At 50.5% G+C, this 24,726-nt stretch overlaps 1 protein-coding gene across 1 annotated transcript in view; it reads right to left on the reverse strand.

Annotated features, from left to right (window-relative positions):
- Positions 1 to 24,726, reverse strand: part of LOC149350802 (uncharacterized) — a 51,873-nt gene that overhangs the window by 16,171 nt on the left and 10,976 nt on the right. The window lies entirely within an intron of this gene.

The raw sequence follows: 24,726 nt of genomic DNA on the forward strand, positions 1-24,726 counted from the left end.
CTGCGCCCCAATCCGAGGCAGTGCATGCGCACTATTTCTACGTAGTCCAGAAACCTCAGCGGGAGTCTCCATCCGGTCCTGTTGTCTAGCGCTGTTTGAATTTTTCATGGCATCATGGAACACCAACTCTCCCAATCTGCCGTCCTTCTAAAGCAAAACACGTCTCCATGCGTATAGAAACAGGCCGCAGGGTGTCAAGTCCTTTTTTGAGGTGGAAAAACAAAGCCTTTGCAAATGTAGTTTGCTGCTGTGTTTTCAAACATGACATACCAGCCCGTCGCACTCTAACAGTCAGGCGCGAGTTTGAGCTATATACTTGGTACCGAAGTAAGCATTTCATTGAGATTAAAAAATATTTGCCTGCATTAGTTTTCAAGTGCACTTTTAAAAATTTATACCTCCAGAAACCCTTCCGTCACGGAACTGCAGGGTGACAAGCCAGTGCACTATTGTAGTTTGATATTTGTGCAAGTGCAGAGACCTCTTTGAAAAGTCCCGATCGGCCTCTGTCACTTTATTACAGCGCGATTCCTGAAAGCGCAGTAAGTTTTCGTCGCTGCATTTTACTGAGTGCCCTTTTTTTGTTTTTCTAGTTAGCTGAAGTCGTTTGATCTTGCTCTTTGTTTTCTCTCGCTAACGGTCCTGTCTTTTTCTCTCTTTCTTGTTTTGCTCAGAACCATCAAGATTTACGTGCGTTACCACCATGTTTGTGGGCTGAACTAAATGTTTACTTTAGAAAGTCGCAAATAAAATAATCCACGGCCGGTGAAAGCGCGAAACGGAGCTTCAACTCTTACATGCCGGCAATTATAGCACTGCCCTTCAACGTCTCCGTATAGGGCACCAGACAGCCCCTGGACAACATCGGAGTTGATACACATTACGCCCGTTCTTACTGTGACATCTCTTGCAGTGGATTGGCGACGTATTTATGCCAGGGCAACAGAGCAGGATAGAAAGGAGTGAGGACTTTTTTTATGTCGCAATGCATTTGGCGCACTATCTTGAAGCCGAGGAGTGGTCTCTTGCTCCACTCGCTCCACTCGCCACGCGCTCTTTTTTGCTTTCTTTCTTCGCTAGCAGCGAGCGCTGAATTTCCGCCCAGCGATGAAGACGACAAATGAAAGCGCCAGCAGCCCCAGCAGCAAGCAGGCTGGAGAGGGGCCCGCCGGCCCACGCCAACGGCGCGTAATGAGATGTCAGCGCGGTGCGTTCTTCACTCGCCGTCGGCAACTCGAAACGATGGCACCGTCCCATTGGTCCGCTTGAAACAGTTCGACGTTTCCGGTATGATCTAGCACAGCACGGAGGGCCAGCGCGTGTAAAGAAGATGGCACCGCGACGTCTGCGAGAAGGCGGCCGGAGCAGCCGTTTTGGTGGGGTGTCAGGGAGGCAGTACGGCGGTTGACTGAGTGATTTATTTTTGTGGAATACGAACGCACAGAGGGCACAGACGCCGCGCAGCACGACGGCGTGCTAGATGAGAGCGTACGGCGAAATTACCCGCGACCTCTTTCTTCTACGATGCTCCACGAAGCTGCAATTTGCAAAGACAACTTAGCAGCAGAGGCGGCACTCCTACGTATCTTGCTCCGGGGCCAGGAAAGCATACAAATCCTTTACGCTCGAAACAAGGGAAGCAGACATTCGCTACGCGAAGTGACTGTAAACATTTCTTTGGGGTTGCTTGCACTGGCACACCCAAGTGTTTGTCGGGAAGTAACAGTCGAAGCGCGAAGCGCACTGTTTATTTGGGCGAAGTTGGCATCCGCAATCCGAGACGGAAACTCGGTGTACAGGCGGCGTAGTTGTTAAGTGCGACCGAACCGCCGCTTTTTATCGAACGCGGCGGCTAACACCCGGACCGTGTTTATGGTACGCTTTACAGTTGACTAGGATATTACCGCGGCAGTCCTAAAAACACTGAAGTTGTCACACCGAAAGAACAATGTTCTACCACGAGCATGCCTTGCATGGGAGAGAAAAAGTCCACAACGCGCCTATACGGTTACTACAAAGGAGAACAAGTAGAATGAACGTGGTATGTTGAAAGCAAGATGCTTAGTTTTGACCTGCAGCACGCTTTATAAGCAAGAGTGTGCCCATTCCAGACATTGGGCTGACACTGAGCTCAGTAAGCGTGATGGATATACAACGCACGTTTTCTGTGGAATTGCACCATAATCAGCAATTCGGACAGCCATCGTCGTCTTGCAGACATTGTGCGAGAAAAGGGACACAGAAATGCGTAAAGAAGCCACACCCTCGTTTTAATCAAAATAACCAGGGTATACCAACAACTGACGTGAATCGCCATCTCAGAGCTGTGGAAGGACATGCCAGCCAAACGAGCGACGAGGAAGTCGCGGAGGCGATGTAATCTTTCCGCACCGCTGCGCACAAGGACGAGGCCAGGGTGCCGACTTACTCGCGCGTCTCCCTTTTGTCTGAAACCTCGGAATTCCCTGTCTGGGGACCACCATTTATTCGTTCTCGCTCAACAATATCTTCTCTGTTAGGACACACGCGCTCTGATTCCAGCCAGCGACTGCTTCCACCCTCGTAAACTTTCTCGGGGAGTTTTACAAAAACTTTCAACTTTTAGAGTGCCGCAAGAAAAACTCCGAAACATCCCAGTTTAATGTTCTTATTAAACATTCACCGTTAAGTTATAGAGCGACTGCTCCCTAAGTGATTATTATGCATGCCTTTGAATTACATCAGTACTTATGTGATTTTGAACCTCTTGCTCTATAAGAGAAGGAACTGCGAAATCCGGTTATCGCCTTCTGTGCCGCCTTAAAAGCAGCGACAGAAGCAAGGAATGGCTACACCTTAATTTGCTGCATTACTTACCGTTCGCTATCGAAGTTCGCTTTCGAAGATTTATCCTGAAGGTCGTGTAAGCGTTGCCGTCTGTCCGTAGAAAACATCAATTCTGCGAAAGACCGAACTATTTCTCAACATCGCGGGAAATTCAACGGCCACAGGCTTTCGACGTGAAGGCCTTCCGTGAAGAGCTTGCCACATAAGCCTGCTACTGCGCTCAATCCATTGGGGACGATTTTTGGTCTGGCTCATTCAACGTGCACTGACCCTGTCTGCGACGCTCGACAGGACTCCGGCGATTTGCTTTCGCTCTAGTCTGAACAAAGTGGAGGGGGATCTCCAATGATGCGTCTTATTTTTTTTTTATAACGCACAATTTATGTAGACAGACATTTCTACTTCATTTGTTATACACCATTTTTCAGCATGCATTTCCCAACCGAAAACAAAACTCAGCTGAGCAGACTATTAAAGGGAGCACCCTACTTATCACACAAGAAGCAATTCATATAAAGCGCCAAAACGATACCTCTCTGTGCCCCGTGCTCGCCTATACGTACACCACAAGCATCGTGTCGAGGATCGTGAACTGGACGGCTTATTTCGTGTGGCTCAACTAAGCACAGCCTTCTGGCATTCACATTGGATATGCTTCGTTTCGTCAGCGTTGTATTCAAGGTGCACATTTTTTGCCCTAACATTTTCACGACGTGCTTTGAACGTCTTAGTGCACGGGTATGCACGTATCTACGCTAGCCCGCAGAAACTTAAGCAACAAAGCAGTTCCCTCTATCTCTCTCTCTGCGATGCGATATTTCAAACATATGCGCAGATCAACTGTTATATCGACCAGCAATCACTGAAACAAGCTGGCTGTCGGTGCGCGAGCGCTCGTGGTGTCAGCGTTACAGAGTGCATGTTGTTGGGCAACAATTTTAGCAAATAATGTCGCTCGCTCGGCCATACGCGAGCCAGACCCAGAGAGTAAAGCCAACTCGGCTAAACCAAAGGCAGCAGACTCTTTCTCTTTGTGATTTAAGGAAAAAAAAAAAAAAGAACGAACGCCAAGACTGCCTCACGCTGAAAATATGTCAAGCAAAAGTGACCTCGCAGTTGTTTCTGCACCAAGCGAGCCTGCATTCACTAATTCACTCCGGCCATCGCAGTTGCTCAGTGGCTATGGCTTTCGGATACTGGGAGCCGAGATCGCGGGTTCGATTACGGTCGCGGCGGCAACATTTCGATGGAGGCGGAATTCGGCACGGAAAAATTATTTCCTTTTTTTTAAAACGCCCGAATAAAAGAATTAATTCAAAAAGAAGAATTTTTTCTTTTTTTACTACAACGATCTCCTGTACTCTCTCTCTCTCCCCCCCCCCCCCCCCCCCTTTTTTTTAAGCGAATGCTACTCCGTTCGTTCAGTTCTGACAGCGCTGTTTTCATACCAATGCCCTTTCAAGTTAACGTCGATGACGCCATTTATGACGCCGTCTTTCTGAATATCTTGTTACTCGCGAAGCGCAAGTGGAAGCGCATCCGCGCTCCGCCCGCTGTCTAGGATGCGGCGATAGAGGGTTTGCGCCTGGGAGTGGTCCCAGCTTCCGCTCTGCGCGCCCACGGATACAGGAAAAGGCGTCGTGTCAACGTACTCGCTCAAACGCGTTTCTGTGTCAGTCGGGGCAAAGCCCGGAGGGAGCATACGCTCAGCTAATGCGCACTCATTAGTGCGCATCGATGTTTTAGCAACGCGGGCACGAATGCTTCCCGAAGGCGTGAGTCGCGAAGACGTTTCACGGTTCGTACAAATTGAATCAGAATCAGTTTATTGTAATAAAAAAGAAAATATAAGGTGGATTTATACAGAAGGAGGTACAGTAGTCAGTGACAGTACTGGGACCTCCTATTATCTCCCCAATTTCATTTTCCGCTGCGTGAGGTTAAGAATAACCAGACGTGAGTAGCATTCGATGCGTTCTCGTCAAGTGTTCACGTGACGACGTGCTTGAGTGGACACTCGTCGAAGCGGTGATCCATTTCGTCCCACGCACGCCGGAGCATATCTCGGCAGCTGGTCAGGGGGAGATAAGCCTCGGTTCGGCCGCTGGCGAGAATGAGCTTTGGCACATTTTTATCTCGAAACTGAATCTCCATCCTAAATGAGCCACTATAGAGCGGGACTGAACTGGGCGCGCCTCAGCCAGCCCGGTGCCCGACGTGCCCGCGGAGATGGATGACTGCGTCGAGCTGAGACGTGTGGCGAAGGCAGTGCACGTCGAACACTTACAGTTTTAGGCCTAAGCTCGCCGAACTGGTTTTACCAGCTGTTCACGTTCACTCTGACTCCCGTGCTTTCCGTAAAAGCGGACAGTGAACCAGGGGTGATCTCTTGCCGAAGTCCTGTATATTTTGCTGTCCAATTCGATGTCGCTTTCTGAATCGGAGTAGAAGTACGAAAGACGCAAACGTAGAATTTTGGCGCTGAAATAAATTAGGAGAAACGGGAAGGTTGGTGCGCGCGCTGATAGGCGACGACGACGTACAGACCTTGCAGAAACATTTTTTTTAGACGGTCTATAGATTGTCTGCTGACATTTCTGTGGGATATATAAGGGAAGGGGACCGAGTCAGACGAAGTGGACAGACGAAGTGCCGCGTGAAACTCGAGCGGGAGACGGCGGGAAACCGATCGGCGACTGGTGAAATCGCAACTAAGTGCGATGAAGCAGACCACAAGCAGGTTCGCAAGTGCCGCGTGAACGCGTGCGTGCCGCGTTCCCCACGGTTGAGCAGCGTTCGATCCGAGCGGCGTTTAACCCCGGCGCACTCCAGTGATGTCGCGAGTGTGAAGTGAAACCGGGAGGAAAACGGCGCAGGCCTTCCGCGGCCGTCCGAGTGCGTGGGGGTCGGGCTGCGCGTCGGTGGCGCCTGTCGTCTGTCACAGGAAGACAGGGCCACACTCACGCCACGTCTGGAGCTTTCGAAAGTTCGGTGCTAGCTTTCGTTTCGTTTCTTTTCTCCAGCCACCCCCTGCACCCAATCCCCAGTATCTTTTCTCTTTTTTTTTGCGCCAGATAGGAGCGATGTGTGTCCGAAGACTGTGACAGCATTTTCCGACTCTGTGTGTTGGTTAGCTGTCCGTTCGCTCTCCCTTTTAAACAGAAACCCCACCCTTCGTACGCGTTGGTGCTGAAACCACCTGTATTTATTTTATTTTTTTTTTGCCTCTTCTGTAGTGCTTTGAGCCGGAACAAGGCTTCCAGGCAGACTGCGCGCCATAAACAACTAAGCTCCCTTCAGAGTATTTCTCGACTCATCCACTTATAAGGCAATGTTTGCGCGAAAGCGTTCATAACGACACCGGATTTTGCCACGGTTCAAATTTATTTTTTTTCTGAAAAAAAAAGAAATAAAGGTGCACGAAGCCATAGAACAAGAATACGCATTTACCAGAAACATTTCAGAGGCCAGCTTCTCCTCAAAGCAACAGTTTCAGCAAGTTGTCAGCGAAAACGCGTGGAATTGAATTTTTTTCGTCTACAATGTCCTGCCATAGGTGCGCCACTGCATGTGCACTGGGATATGAACGGAAGGTTTCATTTATGGTTTATGGGGTTAACGTCCCAAAGCGACTCAGGCTGTGAGGGACGCCGTAGTAGAGGGCTCTGGAAATTTCGACTACCTGGGGTTCTTCAACGTGCACTGACTTCGCACACTACACGGGCCTCCTATAATTTCGCCTCCATCGAAATTCGACCGCCGCGGCCGGGATCCAACCCGTGTCTTTCGGGTCATCAGCCGAGCGCCATAACCACCGAGTGACCGTGGAGGCCAAACTTAATTACTAAAAACTGTATAACCGCCATTTCGTCTTTAACTTCTGGAGAAGAAAGAACATGTAAAACACAATATAGTAAAAAAAAATGCGCTCGAAGAAACGGCCGCAAAATGCATCCCTTCGCGTACACTGCTTGGAAAAGCACATTTCGAAGATAGTTTAAGCACCGCGCTAAGAAGTTTTTTCACAACGCATATCACATGTTACGAGTAAGGAGATGCGTACCGCACGTTCGCGTTTCGACAGGCGATTTTTTAGCGTCAGAGGGTCCCTGGAAGTGTCAAGCCGCGGAGCAGCGAAACCTTCAAGAACGAAGACGCATGCGGCCAGCGCAGGCGTCAATAGATACGCTGGCGATGCGCTAGCTGTGGCAGGTTGAGTCCCAAGCGTCTCAAAGCGCCGTCGTCTTCCATAAAGAGCGCGAGGGCCTCGGAGCCCAGCTGCTTTCACCGCGGGACGCGCCACTACCGAGAAGGCGGCCTCGCGCGGGTCGCCACGAGGCGCAGGCAGTTCGAAAGGCAGGGCGTGTAACGAGGCGCTGTCATCGCTTAGCAGGTCCTCTTGCAACAGACTGGCTGCCCGTGCGCCCGTTTTACGAGTGGCCCGGGCATTCTTCGCAGCGAGTGGGGCACGTCGTCGGGGCCGCGTGTCGTTTCTGGCGAACCGGAACAAAGGCGCTGGCGCCGCAGAACAAAAGCCCGCGGCATCCGGATGCGGCCGGGCCCCATCTCGCGGCGGCAGCGGAGCCGTTACCTTCGGCCCGGTGCATCCCCTGATTTACGGCGGGGTCAGCGGCGACGGCCGCCGCACGGGGCTGCCGAAAAAACGAGCGCGCACCACAATGCGAGAGGCAGGCCGCGACCGGAAGGAGCAGAGGTCGCCGCGATGAAGCAGGGGAATGCGCCCCCTCTGCGCCGCTCCGACGCCGTCAGGAATCCGGCGCCGCGTCGGCTTCCCAGAACGGGACGCCTCGAGTCCCGAGCGCCGGTGGTGGTCCGCCGCTTCGTAAATTTTCGCAGCTGGAGTCGGCCGACGCCGCCGCGGCCCCCCCGCGCCAAGTCGCGGCCGCGACGCCGGGCCGCACGGCCTGTCCCCCTCCTCTCGGGGGCGGCAGACGCTGCAAGGAAACCGCTACCCGAGCAGAAGCGACGCAAGGGCCAGACGCGATCACGCTGCCTGCTGCCTCGGGGCTTTTGAGGCAAGGACGCAGCGACAAGACTTGCATGATAAAATTCAAAACAACGAAAAGGACGCGTCTTGGAAGCCAAGCGTTTGAAACCAACGATCGCACCCGCAAATACGCGCCCCATCCTAAGTCCTAAGACTTATCATTTTCTAGAAGATGGCTTGCAAAAGACGGATGGGATAGTGCAGTGTAGCGGCACGCATGCGGACGGGTGTTCCTCTAGCTGTTCGTCAGGAACTAATCAATCATCATCATCGCCATCAGCCTGACTACGCCCACTGCAGGGCAAAGCCTTCTCCCATGTCTCTCCAATTAACCCCGTCCTAATCAATACTACTTGTTAAAGAGACCATGTTCTGCTTGCAGAGGCACCCTTTGAGTTTCTTGTGTATGCGTAAATGCTAATGTTTCGGAATTGGTTATTCTAGACTCACGAAGAAAGGTAACCCTCGTTATGTAAATGCTGTGCCTCACGGTAGCGGCAGGGCCACTGACCATTGCAAGAGCCTATGCGCACTGGCTGACTGGCAAATGCGCAGAGCAGAACCCAGATACACAAAAGAAGGGTGTCACCGGCTTTCGCAAAGTACGCTACGCGTCCACAGCGTGCCGTTTCTCGGAAACAGCGAATATCAAGGCAGTGACCAAACGCGTCGACAACTACAGTCGTCTCATTCAGCATACCGCAGACGTTCATCTTTTGCCAAAAACGCTTGAACTGTAAAATGTTCAACTAAATTATGTGTCGTTCAATCAAGGTAGTATCAGGTCGCAAAACAGGCGTGGTAAGTCTATGTAATTCTCGATGTTTCGGATTAAAGGAGAGATGAAGACAAAAGTAAGGGGAATATGTCTGTGGGCGGGAGGGGGGGGGGGGGGGGTTGAAACGTCCCTGCTGCCCTCCCTATTCTACAGACGAAAACAGATGCTCACGTTTTAATAACGCACTTATTCAGCACAGCGACTTATTCAGCTACCACGACTGGCTACATAACTCATGCCGCAAACACAGCTTGAATCCTTCACAACATAAGCTTCCCGCCCCCGACGCACACACATAACACATTTATGTATCAACCGCTCCCCTCTGTAAAACATGCGTGTGATTGAGGATAAATAAATATAATGAACAAACGCCTTCTTCGAAACTCAATAAAATAAACAAAACCCTTGTGCGAGCGTCTGACAACTTTGGTAACAGAGCTCACCACAGTTCGAGGCTAAGTGCAGAGAGAGGAGCCCATAAAAGTCTCTCCCCCCCCTTGCACCACCGCAGAGAGAAGAAATGATTACGCGGCCGGCTCGGGATGGAGACCACGTCGCCTCGGACACCTGTTTCGGGAGGCGGTAGCCACTCGAGTTGCACGCGGGGCGACTGCTAAAACGGTTCGCGACACCGTTGAGACCGAACCGTTTTTTTTTAAACACACGTGTCTCATTCATGCGCGAAGTATGAAGCACAGTTGACAGATATCTCCACGCGAAAAATAGCGCGGACGTTCTTGCATGACTACTCACTCACTGTTCGTCTTGGAAGAAGGAAGGGCAGCAGACTGATAACAGTGGGAACAAATCCCATGCACAGGTGCCCCACAAGTAAAACAGATCACGCGAGCGGACAAAAATTTTCATTACGGCGCGCTGTACCGGCGGATGCGATGCGTATACAGCGTGGGTGCATGGGGCACATCCGGCTGACCAGTGCCATTCTTTTGATGTTCACCCTATCAGTGGCCCGGACGAAACAGCGCTTTTTTCCACAGACCCATGCTCCGCTTTACTTTTGGGACACCTGCATGCATGGTTTTGCCACTACCAAACTTAAAAAAGTTTGGTAGTGGCCTAAAAAAAAAGCCTAAATTACTATTGAACAGGTTCTATTTTTCATTGATGGGCACTGGGACAAAACAGGCTATATAAGGCTTAGTGAACTTTGTCAGTTTCTCGCGTTCCGTCGTTTAGAAAGCAGGCCTATACAAATCACGGCTGCCGGTGATGACACGTAAACGATAGAGATCACAAATCACTTTATTGCGGGAAAAACACAAGCGCAACTGTTTCCTATGCCTCGGGTGCGCTTCGTAACAAATTCGCAGTGCGTCGCAGCCAATTCCGTCCGCCGCGAACACGCTCTCCGACAGCGCGTAGCTTTTTCACTCGTGTGTCAGCGCACAACCGAATAAATCAGGCCGTAAGGCCCGTCGTCCACGCCCGCCAACGCGTTCCTCTCGCGGGGCGGTTCCGCGGTCCGCGCAGATTTGTCGCGGACGACGCTCATAATAGGCTGCAATTAAGACCATTACAGGACGCCGCGACTTTCCCGTCCAACTCAGCGGAGAGAGCGCGCATACAAAGCAACCAAGACGCTTGTCTCAGTCGCCCCCCCCCCCCCACCCCGCCATTCTCGCGCGCCTGTCACGACGGAAGGCTCCGCGCGTGGCCTTGATTCCCTCCGTAGACCCAATTAAAAGCGTCGACGAGGCGATCGCTGTAGCCGCGGCAGCGACAGCGGGGCGCGCCCCATGCCCGCGTGCCTCGGACCCAAACCCCGAACAGCCGTGTACTACATACGCGCTCTTCGAGCGTGTGCGCTCTGCAGAGTATCGACTCCTCAATTCTGCACGCGTTTCTTTCGCGCCCTCCTAAGCTAGTGCCTAATAACAGGGTAACGACGCCCGCTCCGAAAGCTGCAATGCCTCGCGTTGCAAAAGATGCCCTCCGATTGCTTCTGTGCCCGTTTGCGTTCTTTTCGTGTATATTCTCTCTCTCTCTCTCTCTCTGGGCGTGCATGCGGTTACAGCCTCTCGCGAAGCCCAGTTCGAAGCAGCTGCCCGTAGACACTCGCACTGCAGCGGCGGCGGCGGCCCAGCCCCCGGGAACGGGTTCATGACGGGAGGCACAGCCTGGCGCGTGCTCCACAATCAAAGAAAAATGACCGCCGCGCGCCAGCCTTGGCTGCGGCCAGCGGACGCGCCAACACGACTCGGAGCGATTGGGGTCGGTAAACGAAATTCCCGAGACCGCGCGCGCTCGTGCCTCTGGCCAGCGCGGCGATTTGCTTCTCTGCGTGCGTCCCCGCGTACTGGTCGGCCTAACCATGCAGAGCGCGCGCAGAGTGCGGTTAGTCCAAGCATCAGCGGCCGCGACTGCGGCTCTTTCTCTGGGCTTTTTGTGTGCACGTTCCTCCGTGTTTTGTTCGCTCGCTGGCACGCTAGCTTGCTCGCGCAATACCTCGCACTCTGTCTTTGATAGATGTGAGGGTGATGCTACACAGCTCGTCGACTTTTGAAGCATGGAGCCGACGATGGCGGCTTTTATCGAATTTTTTTACTCATGCTATTGACAGCACAGTTCCCAATTGGGCCTCGAAGAAGAGGCGTGTTTTCATAGTTTTACGTTTTTGTTCTTATTCTTAATCACATCCATCTTCAGTATCGGCACAACGAGCAGCGGAATATCTATGCCATGTAAATAAACGCAAACGATGCTGATCGGTCTGGTCGAAAGCACATCGTTCACTAACCGTCAGTTTCCCAAAATTGCCATGCGTGCTTGTGTGCGTGCGTGTGCGTGCGTGCGTGCGTGTCGCACTCAATCATCCCTTAAAACAATGCACTCTGCTCTTTTTACCCACTCTCTACGGACGCTGCTTTTCGATCGGCAGCATGCGGCGCCGTCTTATTTTGTCTTCGGGCAATGTCATCAAATGCTGCCGGCGAAGGAGAAGATATATTTAACCGGAGATTTATTACTCAAGCCTGGGAGGACGCACGAAAAATAAAGAATAAGACGGGAAACACCAGCTGCGTGAGAGCGCTGCTCCGATCTTTCTGCTAACGCGCAAACCCGATTCCCAGCTCGTCGGTCCCTTTTCTGCCGACAATAGGCCTGGACCGCTCCTCTCCTCTCGCCTCGTTTGGACCGTAATAGAATCTGCAATTTAATCTTCCATTTATAAAATTGCCGCTATACTATACGCTCCTCTCAGAGTCAGCCGCTTCCTCACCCCCTCCCCTCCTGCGCTTTCTCCGGCCAAGGGGAGAGAAAAACGACGAAGAAAAAAGAAACTCTGGCCCCGAGTCTGTGTGGGGAGAAGGGAGACTAAAGATGGCCAGGCGCGGTTGCGTATCTTCGCAGGGCGGCGGACAGTAGGGCGAATATGGCAGCAGCGAATAACCGCGCAGCCGGCTGGGCGGCCAGAGCCCAAATGACAACGGGCTAATCAGCCCGTAATTAATGCATACGAGGCGGAGCGCAGCTCTCAATACGGCTCTCGAACGTGGATAATTGAAACCGATCCCAAGGGTAATCAGGAGCAGAGCAGACCTCTCCCACCCCCCGTGGCCTTTTTGCGCTTCCGCCGCGGCTGCACCCGCGGTGCCCAGCACGACTCGCACTGCTAGCCAGGGGCCTCACGTGCTGCTCTACTATACGTGCTAGCGGTTGGATGTTATTAGGCAGCTCCTAGAGCGGTGTAGGTGCGCTGCATGCGCTGTTATTACTGCGTGCACGTTATCAGCTGCAGCTACTCTCGCCGCCAAGAGCTTCCTTCCGGTTGCAGCAGGCAAGCGCGTACTTGAAGGCCTTACATTGCCTTGCTACGTTGCACTGTTTCTGTACACGCTCACCGGACCTCCACGATCTCACCTGCCTGCACCTGCTGGAGGCATACGCCTACGATACACATGCAGCAATCGCAAGCACGGTCTCCCACGCCTGTAGAATTGGACCTAGGAAAAAAAATGGTGGACCCCAAATGCGAATTGGGAGCGCTAGCACTTCGATTTCGGTTCGAGGCTCGGTTTTCAAGGTCAAGCAGGCTTCACACAAAGATTGGTGAAATAGGACTTAAGCTCCGCTTTAAGGGAATGCCACCACAGCAATAATGGGTTAAAGCCCACATATGCGGAATTGGTCATTCCCTACTTTACAGTTATAGATCGCCAGGAGTCGTCATGTCACTCCTGGCGTAGTGGTGCAGCGGTTACTAAGCGATGCTCCACTGTCCTGCGATGGCGGGTGCTGCCACCGGTGGGGCTTGGGAGACCCGTGTTGCTCTTCCCGAGCAGTCTGAAAGTCACAGACAGAGGCTCCGTACAGGCAAACATCGATGAAATCTGAGACTGGGGGTTTTAGTGAGAGCGCACTAAAACATTAAGAGAGGGGACGCGTTAAATGGGCACGTGAATTGGACTCGTCCTGCTAGCTAACCAGTTTGTTTTGTTTCTGGTTGACGAGACTCCACGTGCAGGGCCTCACCCTCACTCTGATCTTAAAGTTTCCGCGCCGATTACAGGCGCTGAATGAGTACGTAATAGTGATGATGGTGCTGATAGTAATGATGATAATAATAAGAAGAACAAGCCCGGTTAAGCACACCATAAGACGGAGACATCTTCCGCTGGCACGCATATGCCTACGTTGCTTGTAACTTGGCGTCCACTCTGCTGCCTTAGCAGAGACCATCAGTTATATCTTCCACGAGTTGCATGTAGTGCCCAGGTCCTGCACCCACCATTGCATATCCGCCAGGATATCGTTAACTCGAGTCTGTTATACTGCGAACTCTGCTCCCTCCCTGTTTCTTAACTTTACCCTACCATCTTCCTTCCCATCTCTCGCTGCGCTGCCCTCGATTTGTTTTCCAACCTCTCCGTTAGCCTCCGAGTTTCGGCCCCATGGGCGAGTATTGGCAGGATATAACTGCTATTAGGGATATCCGTAAGCTTTCTGTTCATGATCTGAAAACGCGTAAAAAATGCACTTCAACCCATTCTTAATCTCCTGTTGTTGCTTTTTTCCTCACTGTCCAAATCTACGCTCCCAACTTGACCTGGATTGGCCTACCCCCTTTCAACTTCCAATGCCTCTCTACTTATTCTCCACAGTTAATACGATTTCTTTTACAAGAGGTCCTTTTCTGGGTTTCTCTGTTCAGCTCTGTGCTACGTCAGTCTTCCCCTGGGGTAAATGCCATCGCTGTCGCATGTCTAACCGAAAACTGCCGCGTCACCTCCTGAAAACTGAGAATGTTATCTAAAAGGTTATCGAGCATCAAGCCCTCTTGTTAGCCTCCAAGTTTCTGCGAATGAGTAGTGAAATAAAATGAAATTCCTCACTCACCTTAGCTATGTAGTAAACCTCCCATCCTCTAACTACTCCCTCTTCTCTCTTTCTCTCTAAAATTAAGACGTCACGTAGCCTCTGACAGAGCGAAACTTACGCTGACGCCTTATAATCGCATTGAATGTGAAGATAAAACCGAAATAACAATGATGACCTAAACTCCGCAATAAGTAATCGTTTCGCTTTGATCGCTTTCAGATAATCATATTTATGAGGCGTTATTAAAAAAAAAAGAGCTGTCTATTTGGAGAAATTAAATTAGTCGAACTCCTCGTCGAGAAAGACCGCGTATGCTGCCATTAATTTCCAACGTCGCCGCCATCTCGGCAGTGGCAAGTGGGCAACTGCGAAGACCTACAAGATGCCTCGCAATTAATTGTGCATACCAAAGAAGCCGCGTAATATGCTACAATAAACACATAAAAAAATGAAAGTCAACTGATGCATTTTGTGCCAATTTTGTTTTTGCCTGAATTTCCTTCGCCCCTCTACTATTCGTAGCGACCCCCTGTGACGTCACGCATGATAGCTAGCAAGCAAAGCCAATCGCTGGCTTTGATATTAAAAGCGGCGCCGGCCAATGGAAAAGAATCGAATGCATGATCAGGATAAAAAACCGCGGCATAAAATAAAGCGCCATATTTCTTTTTGTTTTTTTGTTTCAGCCTCTCGGCTGAATCGGTACTCTTCGTTCGTTCATTCAGAAAGATGAGAAAAAAAAAGAAACCACACCGCTCTGAGCACGACGCGGCGCCTAAAGACGTGCCTACAAAGCGCATAGGCGGAGCCGCACTTAGACGAGCCCCTACAGATGCACTTTGCAGGGTACTCAGCTGCGCGCAAAACACGGCTTCTGCCTGCTCAAAAAAAAAAAAAAAAGCCAAATTTGGGCGACCCACGGTCGCGAAAGCGCATTCCCTATATAGGCCTTCGTCACACCGTCGAGTCACGCAGCCCACGTCAGTCAGCGCTCGCGGAATTCACACCGCCCGCGCCTCCTTGTCGAGGGTTCCTTGATGATGGATCGCCGCCCTCCGATCTCCGCTCCGCCATCCGGCCGCCTTCCCGGGCGGGCTGGTGGCCCCAGACGACCGCTTTCTTTCTCCTCATCTTGCGTTTCTTCTTTCTTTTCACTCGGCGTCGGTCTCGTCAGAAGAGAGCTCCGCCTTTATTTCGTTTGTTCTTTTTTCTTCTTCTTCCTCTTTTAATGGGCTGGATGGGCAGTGCGCGCTGAATTTCGCCGAATGGGGAAATTGCACGCTGTAGCTGCAAACGCGGGTAGCGGTAAACTCACTGGGGCGTGCGCTCTTGTAGCTTGTGTGAGCCAGGACCGTGGCGCAAGAAAATATACATTCGTATAGCGAATGACCGACGAGGCGCGGAGGCATGTTTACCAGGCGTCTGAGAGGCATGATTGGCACATTTTTGATGCTTTCGATAGCGAAGTGGCGGGTGCAGCGTGTGCATGTATAGTATACGAGAGATACGTACAACCAAAAGAGGTTGCGAAGCACCAATAGACGCACCAGACGGGCCTGGAAAAGTGGTATTTTTCTGCAGGCGCTTTCTCTCAACAGTACGGACCACGGTGGTACGGACTAACGACTGCGATCAACAGGCGCCGCGGCACAGTGTTTGAGTAGGTTGGCTCTCGCGCGAATGCTGACAGAGAACTGCCCGGCACGTGCAGCCGAAAGCCATGCATATTTACGTACTTTGCGTTGGGTTCCTCTAAACTGAAGCTGAAGACGACGCACACCGCACATGGCACATCACTGTTTTGCTTAATGCATTAACGCGATCACACGAGGCACTCACTGAGCTCAACAGGAAGCAGCACACATCTGCTACAGCGCGTACCTGTTGCTGGCGGTTTGCACCTACAGATGGCACAAGCAACGCTTTTTCCCGTTGCTTTTCACTTCTTTCAATGGATGAGCATTAGAATGGCCTGTGCAAGCGCAAATGGCGACCGACGTCTGTCAGTAGCCAGTGGCAGGTGACCCATGTCTGCCCACCGGGCTACGAACGAACTTAGTATATTATCTATACAGACTTAATACACTACGTCGGATATAAAGAACTCTAGTGTGTTACCTGGGACATAACAAACTTAAGTATACCACCTCAGATATAATGAACTTTAGTGTGTAAGCCTTGGATATAACTAACTTTTGGCAGCTAAAGCATTCAAACGATCAGCCGAGGATCGTCTAAGAGTTTTATCTCTCTCTCCCTCTTTCGCGTCGCTCATGGGGACTGGAAGGCTGTTCAGTGCGCCGACGCTCAGGCAGAGCAGGTGCACACGCCGTCGGGAACCGACCAGAATTCTAACGGCTACAGGTTACTTAGAGCGGTACTCAACTTGCCAAGCATGAAGCACTGGTGAGGATGAAAGTGAACGCGGCGATAGTCGCAGAGTGTCCTCCTCGTGCGTGAAAGGTGCTATGTTCGAATCCTGCTTAAGCACGCGCGGAGGAAAGTAACAAAACAGCTGGAGAGTACTGATCAACGCGCGATAGGTAGGAGCAAGTGATTCGTACCGGTGAAGAGTTGAAATAATCCGGGCATGTTTGCGAGGCCTCTTGATGTGTGTAGAGCTTTCGGAACGCGCCAATAATAACGAGAAGTGTTCCACCGATTTCAGCACTATGTACTCATGTTTTATCGGAAATTGTCGAATTTAAAAAATATATATACTGCGGTCGGTCACCACTGTGGAATGCATCATTTCGTCCGTAGTAATCACTTATCCTGCCGCACCCTAGGAGCATGTATCTACTGCCATCATAGAGCGCAGTTTGTCTCAGATATAAATGTTAAACTGGTGAGAATGTGCCATTCAGCTTTCAGGTGACGACGCCAGCATTCGCGTAAACGCGAGAGTAGGTACTTGAGCAAGTCGAAGCTGCACTTAACATGCTTGATTGGCTTTGTGATAATGAATCATAATAATGAATGTCATGAATTATAATGAATGTCATCGTCTAAGAAATGGGTGCCGATAAAAGTCCGATTTGTTTTTCAGATTTACTTCCCATTTTAATTTTCACAATAAGCACTCAGGGACCGACACCAGCAAATGCAAATATATGTCGCATTCGCTAGAGTGTCGAGATTCTGTGCTCGCATTGCTTGTGCTATACGATGCGAGTGCGCAACCTTTGTTGCGATCTGTCAATTCGACGCAGGTTTCATTCAAGACACAAAACCTCAATGCAAACTCCCGCACGGTGCCGTCGGGGCGCACATGATGTACCGGTCGTGCCTTGGGTACTTACATGTGCCTGTTCGCCTAATATACGTCTTTGCTTCTGCTCCTTCCGTCCGACCGGGTACGTCACAAAAGTTTTATCTCGATAAAATTTCGATGGTGCAACGCATCTTGCAGGCTGTCATACCATGTCGAGACCGTAGTTATGCCGAACATCTCCTAAACTCGCCAAGCTGCGTTCGCAGCATATCTAACATTTGTTCGTCCGCAGTCGGAATTCGTCTCCCGATCAAAAATACCTTATTGCGATGCTTGAGCCCATTCAAAGCAGAGCTGCCCGGTACATTTCTGGCAATTATAGTCCCCTCGCCAGTGACTATCAGCTTAAATAAATGATGACTACTATACTAGAAACTCGTCGTTCTATTTCACTAATGTGTTTATTTCATAAATATGTCTAGACACGCACTTAGTGTTTGCCTCTGGTATCACCCCCTCGCTGTTCACGGCCCTTACGTAGTCATCTCTGCTTCAACCGCGTATCTGGAAAAACTCAGTAATTCAATTCATTTGCATTACATAGAGCAATCAAGCTTTAGAATGATCTTTCTGACGCCATAACCTATTTTTTGATCCTGTAGAGTTTAAAAAGTTTGCATTTATCCTCTTAGTATGCTCGAAATGCTGTTTTTTGTTGTACTTGGCATACCACTTTTTCGCATCATCGCATTTGATTTCGGCTGACTGCTGTTTGCATTTTCAATTTTTTGTTCAAATCTTGGCTGTTTTGTTTACTTCCTTCTTGAATCCACTTTGTGCGCCCTTCGTGTATTTGCTTTCTCCACCGCGTCCACTGTAGTGCGCTTTTTTTTTTATAATTGTACGTTCCTTTTCTCAGTTACATTCCCCCTCACCCAATGCTCTTCGTGTCCTGTGACGTATAAATAAATAAATAAATAAATAAATAAATAAATAAATAAATAAATAAATAAATAAATAAATAAATAAATAAATAAACAGTTTAGCACCCTCTAAATCTTCTAAATGCCTTCAAAGCCTCGCTTGTAAAGGTATCGCACAAAGGTACAAAGGTACAAAGGTATCGCACTTATTTACGCGCATGTAGGCTAGCAACCTATTGAACACATTAGCGCACATTCCGCAAGCGGGCACATACAGCACACTCTCAACACAAAAATACGATGTTAATTTCTTTTGGCACGTTTGGCTACCGGACGTAGCCCTAGTGAAAAAAGCTGTATGATGCAATAACCGCAAACAGGTTTGTCGTACAAATGTCATAAATTATCCTGTAGATGTGAAACATATTTCATTCATCCCTATAAAAATTATACATTTCTCATACAGGCCGCCGGGGTGGCTCAGCGGTTATGGTGCTCGGCTGCTGACCCGAAAGACGCGGGTTCGATCCCGGCCGCGGCAGCTGGAATTTCTTTGGAGGAGAAATTCTAGAGGCCCGTGTACTGTGCGATGTAAGTGCACGTTAAAGAACCCCAGGTGGTCGAAATTTCCGGAGCCCTTCACTACGGCGTCTCTCATAGCCTCAGTCGCTTTGGGACGTTAAACCCCATAAACCAGACCAAACCAAACATTTCTCATACAGATGCCATACAGAATATTAAAAAATTGTATGAAATTTGTATGACGAAGCTTGTATGAGGTTATTGCATATACAAACTTTTTCAGTTGTGCAACTGATACAATTACATCGTGCTTTTTTTTTTTCGCACCTCCAGACGAAGCACTTTCGAAATTAAGGAACTGCCTTTCAATGCAGCATTATATAAAAAAAGTACTTTTTTTTTCGGCTGAAGACGTCTTGTTAAGGAGAGGTATGATGTGACCCACAGGTCGCACTCAAAACTTTTTTTTTCTCATCAGTCTGTCCTTTTTCGAAGACAATATTTCGCAATATATCGCACAAGAAGACATTCGTACCTGCAATCGGACGTAGCGGAGTTTGTACAGCGCGTGCATATTAAGTGTTTTTTGTGCTTCTGACAAAGTTGTTCAGCAAAAGCCTTTTTGTTTTCTCTTGCCTCCTCTCTGACTATGTGGGGTCGCAAGCAAGCGACAAAAAATAACTGCAAACAAAAAAAGTGTGAAGCCAGCAGTTGTAGGAAAGACATGAATGCAAGATGGGGCTAGAGCTTTAAACGTCTGCGTTGATCGTTAGCGGGGGCGGGAGCTCTTAAGCGTTCGGTGTGCACGTCCCCACACTTAACTTCCCCGGATGTCTGGGGGTGGATAATGTCCTCGCTTGCAAGAAACTGCATCGCCGCTGCGCTTTGGTTCAGTTTTGTTTCTCCCTCCGCTTTGAGACTTTTTTTAACGATGAAATTTTCCCACAACGCTCGTTTCCGTCCCTCGAGGCCACGTCTGTCACCGCTCGAACTTGGACGGCAGCCCCGCTCATGACACGCAACCGCACGTGCTTTGGTCTCTATAGAACGTCCTGTCCTCTGGAAACACGTGGAAGGGGGGGCTTCACAAGCCTTGCTGCCGCACTTCAGCAGGGTGGAATGTTTTTCTTTTTACATGGAGGAATGAAAACATCCCGCCATAATCCTCCTGCTTGTTACAATAAGTGCAAAAAAATCAGAGCTGGTTTTCGCGTCTTGCCGAGTCAAACAGCCGTGCATGGATGCAGAGGAGCCCGTGCGATCACTTCAATGTGGTGGCACACTCGCGAGCACAGTGTTTCAGAACTCTCCGGCGGCAACTATATCATTTATGTCTCTTCATTTCTGGAATTTCATTCCTTGTTAAGACGCACTAAGGGAAATAAAATTTACCAGGCGACTATCAAAGATGCTGCGCCGACTGGCCGCCTGACACCACCGCCCTGAGACATCACTGATGAACGAGACCGGTAAGCGTACAGGTAGGTACACAGCGCCGAGATTAGCTGCATCTGTGAGAATCTGTCGCCGACCGAACACGCAAAGCCGAACGAGTCGTCGTCGAACTCGCTCTCGAACGCTAAAATGGCACCATATCGCGGTTCGCCGCGCCCTTGCGTCCGGTGGCTTCGGCTTCCCGGGCGCTAACTTCCTGATTGTCTTATCTCCCGGCATCGCCAGCTCTCACGTCAGGATCCTCTCGGCGCTGACGCCTTCACTACGCTTCACGGGTGTGCCGTTTCGAAACTTCACGCCGTCGTCGCTCGCGTTCGCGGCGACGTCCGCGATGCTCTACTTCCTAGTGCATAATGATTCTTGAGATCAATCTTTTTTTGCCACAGTAGCGAACGACTGAGTGACGACGCGATCACGTGTCGACCGCCGCGCTCCATGAGATGTCGACGTCATAAAAGCGCACGGCTTCGGCTAACGCAGAACCGCCGCCACACTCCTCACTAATTTCTAGCGCTGTAAAATGCAACATGACAGTGAATGGCGCAGTGACGAACTGCTTTTTTCCACATTATTTCTGAGTGAATCGTACACATACGTTAGGATTTGTGACCACCTTCCGACCAATGAGAATAGAGCATCGCTGTCGATTCACACATAGAAATTTTGGACAAGCGCCTTTTTTCAACTGGAACTTTTTTTACGAACACGATTTTTATCGTAAGATTCCACCATAACAACCAATATATCAGCAGATCCCTCCTCAGGACGCTTGCTCTTTTCTGCTAAATATTGCCAAAAACGAACTTCATTGTTCTCTATGGCAGCCTTAAGTATTCGATGTGAGTGCAGGACAAACCTTAAAAGTAAGATTTTGCTCCACATCGGAAGGTTACATATTCACATCAATATCTTACAATATTCCACAGCTGCCTCACAATTAAAAGTGATGTTCTATAGAAAGCTCGACCTGTCGCTGCAAGGAAGGGAGAATAGGTGGGGTGTTTTTGGTTGGTTTGTTTCCTTTTTTGATTTCACGGCTGCATTTTAGTGTACGTAGCGCACTAATGAACGAGACAAACACATTTGCCAGAACAATGAACTTCGTTCGGCCTTTCAGATGAACAATGCACGCGGAAACAACGTTTGAGGGCGCCTTGTTCGCGATTGTCCTAATTATTGGTATGCTAACTCCAAAAAACTTAGAAGGACAGAAAGCTGGGAAAGTCCAAAAAACTCTTAGGTGATCCTCGGTATGTCGGTTGAATGCGTTAGCATGTTTGATTCATATGTCTTTATTTGCGTTTTCACAACACGGTGTATCGCTTCTTTCGATCAAACACACACACTTATTGCTGTTTTATAATGGCGGTATATTTACGTTCGTTATATCCGATGTGGCCGCGTGTGACAGTGGTCGCCATTTTCGCTTGCACAGACCCTTCTAATGCTAATACATTAATAAAGCCATAGCTGTCATACGATCTGGTTGTAAGCACTCGTGCTTGAGAAGGCTGTAACCTTGAGTATGTATGTGATACCACCCCCCCCCCCCCCCCAAAAAAAAAAAAAAAATGCGGCTACTGAGCCGGAATTCCTGGGCCGCTGAGGCCGCGTTACAATGGAGGCGGAACGCAAAAAGGCGCACGTGTGCTATGCGATGTCAGTGCACGTTAAAGAACCCCAGGCGGTTGGAATTATTCCGGAGCCTTCCACTACGGCACCTCTTCCTTCCTTTCTTCTCTCACTCCCTCCTTTATCCCTTCTTTTACAGCGCGGTTCAGGTGCCCCCCGAGATGCGAGACAGATACTGCGCCATTTGTTTTCTTCAAAACCATTTTCAATTTTTTCGAGCCTTTTCTCGACTTTAACGGCCATTTCCGGAGCACTTTTGTCGTTAGAATCATAGCCAACATTACGTGATGCAACAACGGGAGAGTGCACAGTGGCAATGAGAAACGCGCGAAAGACAGCACAAGGATTTTTCGGCTCGCAACTTCGTTCGGTCAGTTTCTGCGAAGCGCATTGGTATCGCAGCCAATGCGCGTCACTCTTGCGCCATGCGGTGAAACCAACACTCGCGACGTTCGGCAGCAGCAAGCAGTGTCCGGCGTGTATAAGATGTCGACATCGTCGCGTGGCTGTTGCACCTATATAAGTTCCCAGGCTGGCTCAGCGCACCAGAGTTGCGGAGAAATTTTGCCATCGACCTTAATTACGAGCTGCCAGCCCGGTTAAGCCACGCGGATGCGTCGCTGTCTTTTTTCTGCTCGGCAGGAGAGCTAGGCCTGTCACTGCTAGACGCGCTGATTAGGAGCGCCGAGTGTATGTAGGTCAAGCTCATGCTTCCCGGTAAACAGACGCCCGGCGGCGCAAGCCGCCAGAGCTGGCTGCAACCAGACACGGGACTGGACGCGATTGGAGCGGATTTGTCGGATCAGCACCGCGCGGATCCGCCCCATGTCAGCAACAAGTTGGCGCCCCTGGCCCGGGGGGAAATCGATCAGCGTCCTCTCTCGGAACCGCATCCAAATTGCCCTCAGCATCACGCCGAGGGCTTTGGGCGCTGTTTGTCCGGCAGCTGGACACCCACGCGCGACTTCCGGTGGTGCACGGACCCAGCATGCGATTCGACTCCACCGCTGCCCCTGCTGCAGCGTGATCAGGGGTTGTCGCTACCATGCTATTACTGCGGGTTGCCTGCAGCCTTCGTTTCTTTACTTCCTCGCTTCCGCCGGCAGCCCTGATTACAGCTCCGTGCTTCTTGGCCCCGAGGCCATGGAACGGGGCACGACGCGGGCTCTCCGGTTTTCCTCGCGCTTCTCTAACGCGCCTTCTCGTGGTTCTGGAACGCTTCCGACTGATCCTTAAGGCGTCGTATCATAATCATCATCAGCCTGACTTCGGCCACTGCAGGGCAGATGAATCTCCCATGTCTCTACAATTAACCCTGTCCTTTGCCACCTGCGGCCACCGGATCCCCGCGAACTTCTTAATCCCATCCGCCCACCTAAATTTCTGCCGCCCCCTGCTACGCTTGCCTTCTCTTGGAATCCAGTCCGTTATCCTTAAGGGCCAGCAGTTATACTGCTTTCACACAACACGCCCTGCCCAAGCCCATTTATGACTCTTGAGTTCGACTAGGATGTCATTAACCCGCGTTTGTTACCTCACTCACTCCGCCCGCTTCCGATCTCTTAACGTTCCGATCTCCTGTCATTTTTCTTTCCACAGCTCGCTGCGTTGTCCTTAACTTAAGCTGAACTCTCATTGTTAGCCTCCTCATTTCTGCCCCGTAGGGCCCCGCCGCGGTGGCTCAGTGGTTACGGTGCTCGGCTGCTGACCCGAAAGACGCGGGTTCGATCCCGGCCGCGGCGGTTGAATTTCGATGGAGGCGAAATGCTAGAGGCCTGTGTACTGTGCGATGTCAGTGCACGTTAAAGAACCCCAGGTGGTCGAAATTTCCGGAGCCCTTCACTACGGCGTCTCTCATAGCCTTAGTCGCTTTGGGACGTCAAACCCTCATAAACTAAACCAACCATCTGCCCCGTAGGTGAGTACCGGTAAGCCACAGACGCTGCATACTTTTCTCTTCGCGGCATCGCATACACCTTTGCAACCTGTGCCTCGCCACAGTGCTCACTGGGTTGATGCAAGCACGCTGGAAGTGTTAGCGCCCGGTGAAAAAAGCAGTTCAGCGGGCAATAAGGCGACGCGCAGGTTGCAAAGGTCTATGCGCGAATGACTCTGGGAAATTCCGAATGCAAATCGCGCATGCTGCGCCAGCACCGTGCTTCCAGTGCTCCATCGACGACGCCCTGCACTGCACGTTACCGAGCGCAGGGGAATTCCCTTGTCAGACAGCGAGTTCCCACGACTGGCGGTGCGGGTACAACGGCGCATTTCAAACTCGAGTGGCGCTGCTATCTGGTGCGCCAGCCACACCACAGCCAGTGCCAGCTGGCGCAATACGGGTGCGGCAAGGTTAGGCGATGTACGGGGTTGATAAGGCGACAAAACGCCACACAACTCATTGCTGGGGAATAGCAATGAGCTTCGTGACGTGACATGGAATGGGGACTGTTGCCTGAAGCAAAATACCGACACAATAAGCGAAATTTTCGCTTTGACATAAAAATCATGTAGAACGGAAGTTAAGTAACTGCATGTGTCAATTACACCCGGCACTGATCTGATAAAGTAAGATATTTCCCTGCCGTGGCTCAGTGGTTACGGCGCTCGGCTGCTGACCCGAAAGACGCGGGTTCGATCCCGGCCGCGGCGGCTGAATTTCTTGAAGACGAAATTCTAGAGGCCCGTGTGCTGTGCGTTGTCAGTGCACGTTAAAGAACCCCAGGTGGTCGAAATTTCCGGAGCCCTTCACTACGGCATCCCTCATAGCCTCAGTCGCTTTGGGACCGTTAAACCCCAATAAACCAACCAAACCAAACCTCTTGAAGGGGCGGTTGGGGTGTTTTATTTGCACAGTGCACCTCAACTTTTTTCCCCGAAATAAATAAAAAAATTAGCCCAGTGTGCTTTTCCCATCGAAAATTTCTTAGTTTGGGGGAAAGAGGGTGGGGGAGGCAGGGAGAGAGCCACTTTGGTGTTGAGTTTATCCGTAGTCTATTCTAACTCGATTAACCTCCTCATTTGTTAA

Source organism: Amblyomma mixtum, chromosome 3 (genome assembly GCF_055824585.1).
Source record: "Amblyomma mixtum isolate Tamu chromosome 3, ASM5582458v1, whole genome shotgun sequence".
Classification (NCBI taxonomy): Eukaryota; Metazoa; Arthropoda; class Arachnida; order Ixodida; family Ixodidae; genus Amblyomma; species Amblyomma mixtum.